Source organism: Manis pentadactyla, chromosome 1 (assembly GCF_030020395.1).
Source record: "Manis pentadactyla isolate mManPen7 chromosome 1, mManPen7.hap1, whole genome shotgun sequence".
Classification (NCBI taxonomy): Eukaryota; Metazoa; Chordata; class Mammalia; order Pholidota; family Manidae; genus Manis; species Manis pentadactyla.
The window spans coordinates 189957887-189974638 of record NC_080019.1 but is presented as its reverse complement, the minus strand read 5'-3'; the positions used below and the strand labels follow the sequence as shown (position 1 = coordinate 189974638).

General features: G+C 47.4%; 1 long non-coding RNA gene across 1 annotated transcript in view; it reads right to left on the bottom strand.

Moving 5' to 3' along the window:
• The window catches only part of LOC118919404 (uncharacterized), a 39671-nt gene that overhangs the window by 6446 nt on the left and 16473 nt on the right, over window positions 1-16752 (bottom strand). The gene's annotated exons all lie outside the window — the stretch shown is intronic.

The following is a 16752-nucleotide window of genomic DNA, read 5'->3' as shown; positions in this document are numbered from 1 at the left end:
TTAGGGAAACTGTTTACATATTGAGGTGTTCCTCTTTTTTTTGACTGGAACAATAAAAAAGAAAATTTGATTTGGCCTTGGTTTCTTCTCTCTGTGTATGTGTGTGTGTGTTCAAAGAAATCAGCCTTTCTACAGGTGGGAACATGAATGGTTCTCAAAGTGCCACGTCCGACCCAGGGTGTCAGCCGGCCCACCATATACTCCAAGGGCAGTATCGTGGGTTTGGGATGATCTCTCTCTGCCCTCTCCTTTCTCTCTCTCGCCCTTCCTCTCTTCCTGTGTCCTCCACCTTCTCCATTTCCCTCTCTCCCTCCTCTCCCCATGCTCTGCCTACGGCCAGACCCCAGCAACAGGTCAGCTCTGCTCCTTCTCACACCTGCCCACCCAGGTGGGACCCATCAGATACCCGTTAGCAGTTTGCACCTCATGGAATTTTGAAAAATGAGAGGAATTTGCAGGGCAGTTCATCCTGCCACTAACCCCAACCAGTGTCTTAACCAGAGCAGGTTAACACTGCATGCTGATGTCCAATGCTGAAATAAAAGGCATTCCTTAAGACAGTTTTTTGTGTCTTCAGTTTTCCATTTTGCATGGGGGGTGGCTTTGCCTGGCCTCGGCCCCTGAGCTTTAGGCCCCTCACCCTGGAAATGCCCGGGGGCTTGGCCAGCCAGCTCTCTCTAGCAAGGCCTGAAGGGAGCCTCTGAGGCCAGCTGAGTTTTCAAATGACACGCTGGTCACCTCACACTGTAACATGAATGAAAGATTTCATGTAAAAATGTACCTACATTATATGAATGAAAGATTTCATGTAAAAATGTACCTCATTCCCAGAGGCTGCCAGATGGTGAGACAAAACTCTCAGGACACCATCGCTATTTCACCCGATTTTCCTAATGTGAACCCACCCGGTGTCACTCCCGTGCTTGATAGAGTTACTAACTCACCATCTGCATCCCCAGCCCCTTGTACATCTGCCCTACTTAGCACCCACCATGACCAGCAGAAGCCCATGGAGATGCATCCATGCCTTCAGGGGCCCAGGAGAAGAGCCCCCTCCCTGTCTCTTGCTTACTCTCCCGGAACCACCCTCCGCATTACCCCAGAGGGATTGTCTGAAACCCCTCCTGAATCCAAGCCGTACCCGCAGCCCCCTCACCTACTCTGGTGGTTTTCAAATTAAGCTGCAGAAGCTTTCCTCTCTCGAGCAGAAGCTCAATATTTAAATCAGACCAAAGTGGACTTGCCCAGTTGCAGCAGGGGTGGAGGTTCAGAGCCCTGCCCTCAAACCCATTGCCCTGGGGCCCCTGTCCTTGGAGCATGGGTTAATAATCACCACTGTGAAGTATTTCATCCTAACTCCTCAGCTGGGCCTAGAAGTATGACTGGTTCTGGGCCTCAGACCCCTCCCTGAATCAATATTCCACCCCACTAGCCCTCCTTATCAAAAATCTACACCCCTGACAGGCATGCCCTCCCAAGCCACCTAAATTTTGAAAACATACTTTCTTGTGAATCCAGAGCCACACACAGGAGCTCAGATGTCCCTCCCCAACTCCCTGACCCCAGCAGGCTTCCAAACCTGGGTCTTCAGAGCTCATAAACTAGCACTGCACTGGGTATTAACTCTTCTTGTCTATCTTCCCCAGTGGACAACAGACTCCTTACAGCCGAAGGGTATCTCACTCACATTTGTCCCCAGCACCTTCCGTAATACTTGGCCCTTAGGTGGTGTTCAATGCTTATGTGTTGGGTGGGTGGATGAATGGATGGGTGGATGGATACATGAGTGGGCAAGTAGATGGGTGGGTGGATGGGGCAGCAGGTGGAAAGGTGAGGGTGGGTAGACAGATGGGTGGACGGAAGGGTGGTAGATGGGTGGGCGAGCAAGTGAGTAGGATGCTGGGTGGATGGGTGGATGGAATAGAAAGAGTAGGATAGTCACAGTTTGCATTCAGGTGACAATGTTAGCCACAGAAACTCCCATTATTGCTCTTACAGTTGCATTATATTTTGAAAAGCTCTCTCTTTGCCAGCTGGGAATGATCTGGTGCTTCCTTCTATCTATGGAAGAATAGTTTATTCTACCACATCCCATCATCTGACATTTTGACAAAACATACTGCATATGTTCACATCCTGGCACCCCCTAATGGATGATTTTTGTGAAATTCACTCGTTTGCATTTTTTAAAGAAGTCCTCTTATTTGGTCATTGCTCATTACTGTGGCCCAGGTTATTTTCAACCAATAGGCTGCAATTCTGCCATCTAAGGTCAGTATATATCCCCACAGAAAGGCAAGTGCTTCCACATTTGTCACTTGGGCAGGGCCCATCAGAAGGGTGGACATTGCATCCAATGGGACTCAGAGGAACACAGTGGAGGAGGCCTCTGGACAGCCAGCATGACCCACTGCTAATGCCACCTGAATGTCACCTTGGGCTTCTTCAGCCAGCACAGTGCACACATCCTTTCACAAATGTTACTAATATATGATCTTTCTTCTCTTATAAAGAAATATGTTGTTTTGGGTCTTCTCAACAATTGCTTGGGTTACAATCTTCCTAAATCACAAACTCACATTTCTTTTCCTCAAAATCCTGAAGTCATCTCTAGAAGGAAGCCCTGGGGTCTAACTTCCACCTTCAAAAGATGCTTTGAGCATACGGGGCTCTGCCCCCTTGAATTCCATGATCAAGGAATGTCAACAGCAAGAAAATGAGAAGACCAGTCCTCAAACCATTGCCTGGGCCTCCCGGAGCTGGATAAACTGGCAGCAAGGCAGCCTTGCAAAAGACCACAGTCAATACATTTTAGGTCTCATTTCCAGCTTCCATGCCACCAGTCTCAAAAAAAAAAACATTATTTTTCCACTTTTTTAGAATCAAGGCAAGCAGGTGACTCCTTTTTTGGACTCAGGTGAATCATAGCACAGTAACCACCACAACAGCTCGTTAGTAGGCTAACACAGAGGGGCAGGGTGTCCCATATACACTATCCTATTCAATCCCTACTACAGCCCTGCAAGGTCAGTAATATTTGTCCCATTTTCTAGCTGAGAAAACAGAGGCTCAGAGATCATAACACCTAGTCCAAAATCACGTTGTAATCTGCCATTATAATACTGAACTGGAAGTTACGGTGCTGGTTACATAGTAAACATTCGGGGATGATCCAGAGCACACACCCTTTTGTGTTGAGAGGAAGAAATCGGCACCAGCCCCAGCCCGCCATTGGCCACGTGGTTACAGGGTCAGGAGGCTCGAGCCAAGAGGGGGCAGCAGAGCGCTAGCCAAGGAGTCAAGGCCGGCAGAGCTCAGCACCGGCTACTGGTGAGCTAGCCGGTGGGTGTCAGCGGCCGCTGCAGCAGGGGCACCCCGCTGACACTAGTGGACCCCGGCTGGGTCCTCCTCCGAGCTGGCCATCAGGCAGGGCATCCCAGAGCACTGGGTCAGCAGGCAGAAAAGGACGGGAGCAGGTCTGAAGACACGAGTAAGTTGCACAAGCAAGGGGCCCAAACTCCAAGCATGCCTGTGCCCACTGCCCTGCCCCCCACATCTGGGCTGGGGCTGCACTCCGGGTGACCTTGCTCTCCCGGGGACATGCAGAGATTTCCTGGGACCGGCCACTGCACCACAAGTCCCTGAGAGCCCCACTGCATGTTTGGGTCCTTCTATTGCAGGCGCTTAGTGGGTGTGTGCATAGTAGGCACTGGCTCTGTGGTGGAGGGAGTGCTGAGAGCTTGGGCACGTGGGGCATGTGTGTTTATTGTCCCCGTGTGGGTTTACTGCTTACACCCAAGGGCAGCGGGTGGAGCCCCTTCCAGGCCTGCTCGGGATGGCGCACTTTCTCTGCCCCACGCCCGATGCCTCTCTTCACCTTCACTGGAAGAGCAGCTGGAATTCTCACCTCCTGGTTCATAGGTGTGGGTAAAATTGCAATATTTCCAGAATCTCTCGCCTGGCCTTAGTGCATCTCCATGTCAATAGGTGTTTCCAAGGGGTGAAGAGAAGTACCATCTCCGTATCAATAGGTAATTACAAGGGCCAGCGTAGGACCAGGGAGGTTGGGTGGCATTTTTTCACTCTGCTGCTGGCAGCTAGGTGGAGACACGTGGGACAACTACTTGTAAGCAATAAACGGGTTTCTTAAACTTTATTTCTACCTTTGACTGATTTCAGTTTCAAAGGTACTTTAACCCCGGGATTTTCCCCTGGAGTTACAGTCAAGCTACTTTCCTGACGGCCTCCTCCCTGAGCCCCTGGGTGACCAGTTTTTTCTTAACTAAATGTTATCCCAGTTATATGTTCTTTCATGTGAAGGCACCCCAAACTTAGAGGCTTCAAGCAACTATTTATTGTGCTCATGACTCTGGGGTCAGGAGATACACCAAGGGCCCGCCTGCCTGGTGTATCTCAGACCCACGAGCCATCAGCTCGGTGCCTCGGGTTCCTTGGCCCACTCTGTCTCCACATGGCAGCTCACAGCCCAGGATGTCTGCAAGACTTGGACTTGCCACAGCGTGGATGCCTTGAGGTTCCACTTCTTACAGGTTAGCACTTCCAAGAGACAAGACACGCCAACTGCTCAGTGAAGCGCAGCCGCAGGAACTGAGCCATGTGTCGGGACGTTCTGTAGGTGGGGGCAGTCACAGCCACCAGCCCCACCCAGACCTGAAGGGGCCGAGTCACCACTCCCCTGCAGCGGGGCCAAGTTCACTTCACCACCAGGTCACTGCGGACGACCCTAACCTGAAGCGCAGCTGCCTTCCACTCCGGGTCCTGCTGGGCTCGGAAGGCACGGCGGAAGGTCTGACTCTCCCCACCCAGGCTGGACATGGGCACGACCCCCCTCAGCACCCACTGAGCTCCTCCTCGCCCTCCTCCCACAAAGAACAGCAACGAGGAAAACAGACCCTCATCACATCGTTAACATTCCAGTGAGAGCATCACAGGGGCTCCCTGATGAGAACACAACCATCAAGATCTCTATTCCCATCACTCCTGAGTTTCCACCTGTGCTGAAGCCACAAAGAGCTGCCCTATAAAATGATCCCTACACCTATGAGATGAGCAAGCAGCTAATCAGCCTTAACAGGCCCCGGATGGGAGAAGCCCAGGATGAGAAATGTGATCAGACAGCTGTTCAGATGGCCCTAGGGAGCGGCGTGACTAAGGTAATTGATGTCAAATAGAATCCAAACAGTCCCTGGGGTCTTGTCTACTCGCTGATGTGCTAAAGGGAGACTGCCAGGGCCAAAGATGCAGGAGAAACAAATTAGGTGGAACCCGCCCCACCCCCAACACACACACACACAACCCTGCCGCCAGCAACTGAAGGAGAACTTTTACCTCGGGCTGGGCTTTGACCCGCCAGGAGCCAGGCCAGATAGGATGCTTATTCACCTGCAACTAGCATTTCTGCGCTCAGAGATCAGCCTCTAGGTGAAAATTCTGCCACATTGCAGTGCTGCAAACACCCACAACGGCATGTGAACAGGACATCAGTTCTTGGAAGGACGGGAGACTCTGCTGTAAGTGCTCACCACAGCCTGGTCTCCAAGGGCTGCCACGACCTAGAAATCTGTCGTGTGTGCACAAAGCAGGCAGAATGAAAGCCCCACGAAGCCCTAGGGCACAGAGCTCCCAGGCACCGTGGCACCAATGCCTTGTTACCCCATACTGATCCCAACACTAACGCCTGGAGTGGTTTGAATAATATTCCCTAGAAACTCATGTCTACCCAGAACAGAACCCCATCATGTGACTTTGTATGGAAATAGAGTCTTTACAGACGTAATTAAAGATCAAGATGAGCTCTTAGGGTGACCCCTACATCCAATTTCTGATGTCCTTAAAATAAGAGGAAAAGCCACACATGGAGGAAAAGGCACATGAAGACAGAGGCAGAGACTAGAGGGCTGCAGCCACAAGCCACAGAGGCCTGGAGCCCCCTGGAGCCGGAAGAGGCCGGGAAGGATCCTCCCCAAGAGCCTTCAGAGGGAGCAGGGGTCTACCGACCCCTTGATTTGGGACTCTGTGCCCTAGACTGTGAGAAAACACATTTCTGTGGCTTTAAGTTGGTGGTGTTTTGTTACCGAAGCCCCAGGACCTGAATGCAAAGCCCAGACCCGTTCACGGCACAAACAATGCAGATCCAGACACAGAACCACACCGAGAAAGAAAGGCAGCAAAGACAGGCCTAGCCACACTTCCAGATCCAGAAGCTACCACTTTCACCCTGATCTCGGGAAACACAAGGTCTGGAATCCTCCAGTCTGAACAGGAGCGATGCCATCCGTGTCTGGGCCCCACCAAGAAGCCAGGGTCGTAGTGCCTGGACTAGCCAGATGGCGTCCTGACGGTGCAGTGCCCCTATGTGGTTTCCACAGGACGGGGGCTGTGCCTCTGGTCTCAGTGGGAAAGAGGGATAGAACTGCATGTTCCCGGCTGCATGGCTGGGAATGGCATCTCCAAGGGATGAAGTGACTTGCCCCTTTAGAGGTTACTTAGAGGCTATGCCACGTTCAAACTCAAGTCGCTGGACTCGGGGGGGCACTTCACATACTGTCCAGGCTTCCGTCACCAAACCAGAAGGCGCTGTAAAGGAAGAAGGGGCTGAAGCCCACAGGTGAATTCCCCACGGCCACCAAGGGAGAAGAACGTCCAGGTGGCAGCTCCTCTGTGATTTCAGGAGAGGGACAGGAGGGGCAGGGCCTCAGGAATGTGGCCTTGTCCCCCAAAGAGGACGTCTGCCATAACTTGGAACACACTCTAAATGGACACCACTTCTACAGCACGTGGTAGTCTCCCCTGTCCCGCTAATAAAAGTCATTTGGCAGGCTGCCATCCTTCCGGGGGAGAGAATGAGGTGACTGGAAAGGTCAGCCACGCTCAGAAGTACGTTATGAAAAACCAGAAACAAGCCCATGGAGTAAAACTCATTTGTGCTTCCTGTGCACATTTGTGTGTAGCTGCACTTTCCCAGCGCATTTTTAAAAATACACAGCACTGAGGTTGTTTTTCCTCCCCTCCGGCTACCGCCCTTTCTCTGGGGATCCCAGCCTGTCAGCACAAAGCCAGAGCACAGGCTAAGGGGCACCTCCCTGCTGGAAGCAATGCCCCCGCTTCTCACCCACAGTCATCATGGGTCTCCGTGAAGAAGTGGGTCTGGGTCCTTCAGGAGTTCTTCATTCCTTGCAGGAAGGAGGGCAGGCAGAATGGCTGCACCAAGTGGGAGATAAAGGCATCCAGACCTCGTGCCCCAGGCACTGGAGCTGGGCCAGGCTCTGCTGGGCCTCTGGGCCCACATGCCTGCCAAGGTGGCACTGGGACATGACAGGCTTCCAGACGTTCCCAGGGGCAGCTCAAGGGGCAGGACCAGGGCTCGTCCGGGACTAGAACTAGGGTGGTGGAGCTTTGGGGGCAGTACCAACCCCAGATCAATCTGCAAACATACCATGCAGCCTACCACTAGGCAGAGGACACTACTGCATCCCTGACCCCATCTAGTCACACGCGGCATCCTTTTCTCCTGAAGTCTACACACGGAGATCTAGAATCCTAAGGATTTATACCAGAATGACACAGCCCCATCCCTCTTTTCATAGCTGAAAGAAAGAAGGAGATGCAGGTAGCTGAATGTCACCTTTCCAGCAGTGACAGCCAGAAGCAGGACCAGAACCTCCCTCCAACCAGCCACCAGGCACACTTACTTGACCCCTGAGCCCACGCCTGGGATGATATGCACATTGGCCCTGCCAGCAACTTGAACACAATGTCCAGGGGCTCATAGCCCAGGAAGGAGGCCCAGCTGTCAGTGTCTGCTCTGAGGTTACAGAGGCCGCCTTGGGGGCCAGCTGAGGGAGGACGCCCACGAGGACAGGTGCAGTGCAGCAGCTCTGAGGGAGGTAGGTTCCCATCTGCCACGATCTGTGCATCTCTGGGCAAGTAGCCCAACCTGCCTGAGCCTCAGCACCTCAGCAGGACCAACACTGAGCGGTATTGCCAGGATGGATCAGATGCTATGAGCAAAAGCTTAGCTAACTGCTTGGACTATACTAGCACTCAACAATTATAGTCAAGAAATATTATCATCAATTACCTTTTCCAGTTACTGCATTGGAAAAATCCAAATAGCCCTCTGGAAATTCCACCCAAGAGAACCTCAGCAGAGAACCCCAGAGAAGGAGCAGGAAAGTGACCCATGGTCAACATCTCAACCCAGTGCCCATCCTCCATCACCCAATGGAGACCTGGTCACATCACGCTTGGTGTCATCCACGCTGTGACCCAAGGGGCCGACAGCTCACTACACAGCACAGACGAGGAGCTGCCCAGCTGCGAATTCAGGGGCAGCTGCATTTTCTTCCTGACCCTGGGAAGTTTGGGAACACATCCTGAGAGGCTCACTGGTCCCTCCTGGAATGTGCAAAGTGAGGAAGCCAGTCCACCCTGACTTTCCAGCCGTTGCAGACCTTAATATCATCAGCCTCTGGTAAGCCTTGCTGGGGCCAAGCATCTTCCTCTAAGTCTGTAATCTTATGCCCTTTTCTCATCCACTCCTCAAAAGAAATAATTTGGAGGAAGCAAAGCGGGCTGCCCACATGACTGGGTAACACAGAAAGTTCCGCTTGTGAGCACCTGGTGCACAGAGTAAAAACAGCAGCGACTGCACCTCCCTATGCCCAACACTGGGCCAAGTGCTTCACACACAGTAATTCGTGAGACTCCTATAACCCCTGATGAGCTAGCTTTAACTACCCCAATTCTAGAGATGAAGAACCTGAAGCCCAGAAAATATCCATAACCCATTCCAGGCCTCACAGCTAGCAAGCAGAGGAGCCGAGAGTCTCGCCTGCATTCTGACCCAGCATCCGCCCACAGCAACCTGGGCGTCCTTCTGTGTATGCCCAGACCCCTCCAAAACCTGTCCATGCACCCGGTGCCCGTGAACCAACAGAGATTTCTGGAAGATTCAAATGCCTGAATGGCAATAATTTATCTGTAAACTAATTGTTTCTGGTGGGTCTGGTTGTCAAAATGCCTGTCAGTCTCATCTGTCACCCCAAATTAAGAATGTCACCCCAAATTAAGCATTATTAAGACTGAGGAAACTTAAAACAGCCACTTCCAATTATTTCATTAGTCACCCTTCACTGTGTATCACCACTGCGAGACGAAGATCTGGGGCATGATTGAAAGTTATCATTTCTTCTTTAAAGTTGCTCTCATGTTAGCTGATTTAGCCCCTAAAATAAGATTACACTTATTAGGTTAAAAAGGACTGACAATCTTTTGAAAACAAGAAGCAACCTTCTGCTTCTAAGAGTTCTCAGAGAGTTGATCGCGCAGCTCCACCTGCGTGAGGCATGCATCTGAGCAGCCAGGACCCAGCATTCATCACGGAGCTCAACCCAGACTGCCCCAAACGCCCACTTCCTAGCAGCTTTACAGCACCATGGACAGTGCATGACAGCGCTCCTCTTAAGAACTAAGATTGCCCCCTGAGCACCAGCCTGTGCTGTCAGCAAAAAGAGGGAGCAGTGCAAAGCCGCCCATGACCCTTGGCATCCTCACCAGACTGCATGGGGTTAAGCCAGCCTATGGGGTTCCAGCCTGGTGACACCTTTAGCCAACTTGGCTAATTTGCACTTGGAAGCTGGGGCTCAGAGGATGATGTGGGGCAGGACAAGGATGCCCAGCTGACTCCAAACTCCACCTGCCCTCTGAGGCCAGTCCAAGGGGTTGGGGCCCATGACAATCCTTACAGAAGGACCGACCTGCCCTTGCTGTGTTTTGAGAAGATTCCTCTTAGAGCAGAGGAGTCTGGGAGGCCAGGGAAGACTGGTGCTGCCATCCAGAGATGGGAGCAAAGGGCCACTGGGGCCATGGCTGGGAGAGGGGTAGGATGGGTGGACACAGGAGGCACTGAAGGTGGACTCACCAGGGCACAGTGCGGCTGGGAGGGAAAGAGGTAGGAGTCGGGTGACATAGCATGGAAGGTAGGGGCATAATGTGACAAGTGTCACCAGCCTAACAGTGACTGGAGGTCAACCCAGGGCAGGCCAAAAGCTCACTAAACATCCGACATTGGAGATTCAGTCTACAGATTGTATTAACTAGCAATGCAAACTCCCTCTGGGACTTCTAATGCAAACCCCGTGTTCAATTAAATCATTGGGAAGTGTGTTGTTTGAACTCTCCACTTAGAAGCCCTCCTTGGATTAAGATGTAACATGATGCTTTTGGTTCTCACAGAGAAGCCAGGCTGCTCCCTCCTCGGTCCATAGGCAAGGCTGCAAGAGGGTCAGTATGGGGTACAGACACTGCCGAGGTCTCCACGGCTTTGCCATGCTGCAGCTCAAGACCTTGGTCATCATACTAACCTATGGCTCCCATGTTTTATTTTAGAAATAATTTAGGGGACTAAATAAATTTCTTCCTTTTGCTTTTGCTGCCACAATGTTCAAAGTTAAGGAAACAGTGAAGTCAGTCTTCGATGCATTCCTAGGGCCAGGGAATAGTTATTTTATAAAACATCTTTGCCTTTCTTTTCTAAATGTCCAGTTGCCTGTGCATCTACTTTGGTAAATTGGATCCAGGCTTTCCTGAAAGCAAGCAAGGAATGATCTTTAAAAGATTAAATGCTTTATCCATGTAGCTGTTTCTGTGCATCAAAGAGCACAGAGTAGAGTATTAGATACCCAGAAATGCTTACTGTCCAGTGGCCCTGCTTCCATAGACTAAGGGCAAGGTCCCTGTGTGAGTTATAGCATGCCCCCCAAAAAGTTATGTTGAAGTGCTAACCCTGGTCCCTGTGAAAGTGACCTAATATGTAAATAGGGCCTTTGCAGGTAGAACCAAGGGGTAAATTAGGATGACATCATAGTAGAGTAGGGCAGGCTCTTAATCCAATACGATTGATGTCATGAGAAGAGAAGAAGAGACACTGAGACAGATAAACACAAAGAGAGAAATGCCACGTGACACAGGCTAGAGACAAGAAGCCATGAGATGACAAGGGAGAGACTGGAGAGACGCAGCAGCTAGCCAGGGACAGCTGACCCCCACCAGAAGCTGGGAGAGGGAGCACAGCCCTGCAAACACCTTGATATCAGATCTCTAGTCTCCAAAACTATCGAAGAATACATTCCTGTTTGAAGCCACCCAGTCTGTGTCCCTGTGTGATAGCAGCCCTAGGAAACTGATACAGTCCTAAATACACGAGCAGATACCCCATAACCTCACTGTCCTGCTCAATGCTCTTCAAACCCCAGCAAGATTCCCTGGCCTTTTCACCTGCCCTGGCAGCTCTTCCCCCTGAACTCCTCAGGGCTTGCTGTCTTGTACCTCTCAGTTCTCTGCTCAGATATCAACCTTTTAAGGGAAGCCCTCCCTGACCACTCTATATGCAAAAACCAAGCTTGGCCCTCCATATTCTTCTCCAATACCTACCTATTGAGGGTAAACTGCATCCCTTCCCTCCATGCAAAAAAGAAAGTTAGAGTCCTAACCCACATTTACCTTAGAATGTGACCTTAGTTGGAGACAGGGTCTTTGCAGAGGTAATCTAGTTCAGATGAAGTGTTAGGGTGGGTGGGCCCCAATCCAATATGATTGGTGTCCTTATAAAAGGGACACAGAAGTAGACATGCAGAGGGAAGACCATGTGAAGATACAGGGAGAAGACAGCCACTGACAAGACAAGGAGAAAAGCCTGGAGCAGATTCTCCCTCACAGTCGTCAGAAGGAACCCACCCTGTTGAAAGCTTAACCTCAGATTTCTGGCTTCCAGAACTGTGAGAAAATACTTTTCTATCATTTTACATGCTCATCTGTGATATTTGGTTAAGGCCCCCCCAGATAACTAATGCCCTACTTGACCTGGCACATGTTTATTTACTTTTCCTTTGCTCCCTATTAAAAGCTAAGCCCATGTGCGCAAAGACTTTTTTATATTTTATTCACCACACAAATGCCTGGAATAGTATCTGGTATAAAGCACTCACACAATAAATATTTGTGAAATAAATGAATGAACTTGTAAATTGCTTACTCCATCACTGACCCTTTGAGAGTTGCGCTGTATTCAAGGAGACAAGCAATAAACAAACTAAATAGGTAAAACATATAATATTTTTAGACAGCATTAAGTTCTAAGGAGAAAAATAAACAAGTAAAGAGGATAGCAACGTAGGGAGTAAGCAGCAAAAATCTTAGATAGCTTGGCTGAAAGCCAAATAGAAGAGATTTTAAAATCCTACAAAAAACTCAGATGTGAAGAGAGCAGGAAGAGAAGGAAAAAAGAAAAAAAAAAGCACATGGGAAAAATAAGTAGAAAATGAATAGCAAGAGGGCAAACTTAAACCCATTCATATCAATAATTATATTAAATATAAGTGGTCTAAGAATTCCATTTAAAGGCAGAGATTATCAGATTGATCAAATAAGCAACACCCAACTATATATACTATTCATAAGAAATATGTTTTACCAACAGAGTCACAAATAGATGAAATGTACAAAGATGGGGAAAAAGTATGTCAGGCAAATACTAATTATGAAATAGCTGGAATTGTGATATTACTATTAGACATAGTATATGTCAGGAGCAGAGATATTACCTGAGACGCAGAGAAAAATCTTATAATGATAAAAGGACCAATTACTTTAGAAGCCATAATAATATTAAATGTGTCCATGCCCAATTAAAAAGTTTAAAAACACATGAAGTGAATGTAAAAGAACTGAAGGAAGAAATAAACACAACTTCAGTTATAATTGCATACTTCAAAAATACTGGCACAAGAAGAAATAGAAAAAAAGAAAATATGTATGGTATATAGATATAGATAAAGAGATATGTAGCGATAATATGATGTTGAATTTGTAGTTTAAAAAGTCCTCACATAATTTGTCAATTATACCTCAATTCTTAAAAAATTCCTCACAAAGAAATCATTAGGTCCAGATGTATTCACTAGTACATCATATCAAATAGAAATAAAATACCAGTCTCTTTGAGAACTGTAGTAGGAGGAAACACTTCCCTACTCGTTGTATGATCTCATCAAGGATAAGATGAGAAAAGGAACTATAACCCAATATACATCATAAAGTTAGATCCAAAAATCTTTAACAAAATAACACCAAAAAGAATCCTGGAAAATATAAAAATAATACATCATGACCAATGGAGTATATAGGAATGCAAGGTTCCTTCCCCCTTATATTGGGAACAAGGTAAAGGTGTTCACACTCATTGTTTCTACTCAACATTGTAATGAAGACTTTGGGAGATCCCTCAGGGAGCTCTGAAGCTGGGGTGCCCTTCAGAGGTGCCTGGAATGAACATGCAGGCTGGGCTTTTCTAGCTCCAAATCTGTATCTGGGCTGCCACCAGGCTGAGGGTATGTGCCCTTCAGCTGAGTGGAATGTCTGGAGGGGGTCTCAGGAAGACCCATTTGCAGCCAACCTCCTGACAGCTGGGGAATGTGCGCTCGGTCATGAAGGGGAGATCTAGGTGGCACCCACAACATCCTTACCGGAAGCATTTACTAAGCTGAGCATGTGCATGCCCTAGGACCTAGTATTTCCTCTCTTTCTGTACCAAAAGACATGTACCATAATGTTCACAGCAGCATTATTCTTAATTGTCCAAAAATGAAAATTGCCTAGATATTTTTAACAGTCAAATGGATTCATTAATGTTGTACATGCATATACAATGAAATACTAAACAGCAGTGGAAAATAAACAATTACTGCTACACTCAACTATTATAAATGAATCTCACAAATATAACACTGAGTGAAAGAAACCAGAAACCAAAGAGTGTGTACTATAAGATTTCATTTGTATAAAGTTCAAAACAGGACAAAATTACTCAGAAGCCAACATGGTCTGCACTTACACACCTTTGGAGTGTGGCAGATCTTGGAATGGTCATGAAGTGGGGGCTAGTTATATTCTAATTTTTCATCTGGGTGTTTTCACTTTGTAAAAAGTAATTGAGCTCTACATTTATGATCTATGCCCCTTTTGTGGGTATTATATAATTCAACTTGAAAATTTTTACAAAAAAACAAGTCACAGACTGGAGGAAGATGCTTGCAAACATACAGCTGGGAAAAAAGAATAATTTCTGGGATGTAGGAAGAAGTCCTGAGAATCAGTAAGAAAAAAAATAGGAAAATAAAAGGCAAAAGATGGGAATAGACCACTCACGAGAGGAAAATACAAGGTAAAAAAAAAGTATTAAAAAGACACCTACTATGAATACTAATTAGGGAAATACAAATTAAAGCACTGAAATATTTCATAATCATCATATTGGAAAATGTTTAGTCGTCTAACAGTGTCAGCATCAGCGCAGGTATAGAGCAATGGGACTGCCTATACCACTGGGTAAGTTGGTGAAGGGTAATTTGGTGCACTTATCAAATTGAAGGGCAATTTGGTACAATCTCACTGAAAGAGAATACTTGCTCTTCGATCCAGCTGTTGCACTTCTAGGAAAATAATAGAAAATTTTTTGCTGAAGGGAAAATGGCACAAGAGTTACCACATTTTTTTATATTAGAAAAAGTACACACAGTATGACATCAATAAGATAAAACTTGAAAACATGCAAAAACATGGATTCACATAAGGGATGTTAACAGAGTTTTTAATACCCCTAAAGGCAAGCATCCAATTTGAAACGGTGGTCACCTCTGGGTCAGGGGCAAGAAAGACAAAGGAATCACAGAAGGGTATGCTGGGAGCTTTGCCAGAGTTTGTGTTCTTTTGTTTCTTAAAGAAATAGGATGCAAGTGTGACTAAATGTTAGCCCTCAATACGTTAGGTAAAATACCAAAGCTGGGTGGTAAATGTGCTGAGCGCATAATGAACTTTTCTGTATATTTGAAGTACTTCATATTTCAAGAAAACCATTCAGAGGCTTGCCTCACGCTACTGACCGTCTCTCAGAGCTGCCCCATCGGCCCCCACCACTGCCAGGGCACATGTGCACACACTGCCTCTCCGCCGTATCTCACAGGCTGTGCTTTCCACTGCCCGGGTCTCTGTAAACGGCAAAAAAAGGATGAACTGCTAACAGTTCTCGGGCTTCTGCCCAGCAAGAGCTAATAGGAAATATCTTCTCCTCTCTTTTTGACATGGGCTACCTCCCACTGACCACTAGGTGGGACACCAGCTTGCCAGCTGCTGAATAAATACCATGCATATAGAATTCTTGAATCGGCCTCTGTCTCCGCAGCGAGGACTTCCTCAGAGGGCTGTGAGTGGAATAGCTTAGTGGCATGCTTCCTGAACTTGGAAGCAGCACCCCTTTTGGTTCCTGCTGCTGGTTTTTATTTAGGAGAGCCGTGAGGAATGTTTCTAATTTACACAAATTTAAACATATTCAACTACCTGGGATTTTCTTTGGTCTGTAATTGTTTTCTTCTTTTCTTTATTTTTTTCTGGCTAACTATGGTTGCAAGAAGAGAAAAATAATGGGAAAAAAGCATTTATTTGGTGTCTGTTCTGAGCCAGGAAGCAAATTACAGCTTTATCTCATGTAAACCCTCACACCTGTCCTTGGAGAAGGGACCTTATTTCACAGTGACAAAGGAGGACGCAAAGGCTCTCAGCTGCTGGGACCTCCACCCAACATCCCACAAGTGAACAGCAGACAGAAAATTTGAACCCACCGCTCTCTGACAATGAAACGTACTTTCTTTCTACCAGGCCTCCTTTCCAGCAAGCCCTTGGAGTGAAACTCAGAAACAGAGAGAGAGAGGGAAGGAGGAGGAGGACGGGAAGAATGCAGAGAATACATTTAGTGTAATGTAAACACTTTCAGGTACAGCTATAACAGGAACAGACAGCAAGAAAACAGGTAAAAAGTCAAATGCCTCCTGATTCTGCCTGAGCCAAGATCCCAAAATGAAACAAAAATCATTGCAATTTATTCTTTCTACAAAATGAGCTTTTAAACAAGTGAAATGTCCAGGGAACTATTCTTAGATATCAAAAGTGAAAATGTAGCCTTGTTATAGCCTTTCAGCCCAGGGTTTGGTGAATTGGGAATAAATTCTCAAAAGCAGTATGTGCATTTGTGTTTGTGTGTGAGAGAGAGAGGAAGGAGAGAGAAAATTAGTTTGCTAAGGTTGCCATAACCATGTACCCCAGACGTGGTGGAGTTAACAACAGAAATCTATTTTCTCACTCTTCTGGAAGTTGGAGGTCAAGGTGTCAGCAGCGTCGGTGTCTTCTGAGGTCTCTCTCCTCAGCTTGCAGGCAGCCGTCTTCCTGTCTTCACAGGGTCTGCCTCCTGCCCATGTCTGTGTCCTCATCTTCTCTTCCAATAAGTAAACAGTCACATGGGATCAGGACCCACCAGAATGACCTCATCTCACCTCAGTGACCTCTTTAAAGACCCTATCTTCAAATACAATCACACTCTGAGGTACTGTGAGTTAGGACTTCAACATAGTAATTTTGGGGAAACAATTCAGCTTCTAACAGAGAAAAATACCAGATGAGAAAGGACCAGATGAAGGATTTGGGCTATCTATGCAAATAGTCATAGATGGTCAAAAGGTCTTGTCTAGCCACCAAAGCAGGAAAGAAACATCCTCTCTAGAAATATCTTAATTGACTGGCATCAGAGGGGAATCAATACTCTTTTGTTGTTATTTTATAATCCTTTGAAAATAATTATGATAAGGATTCTGGGGAGATTATGGGACATAATATTTTAATTTC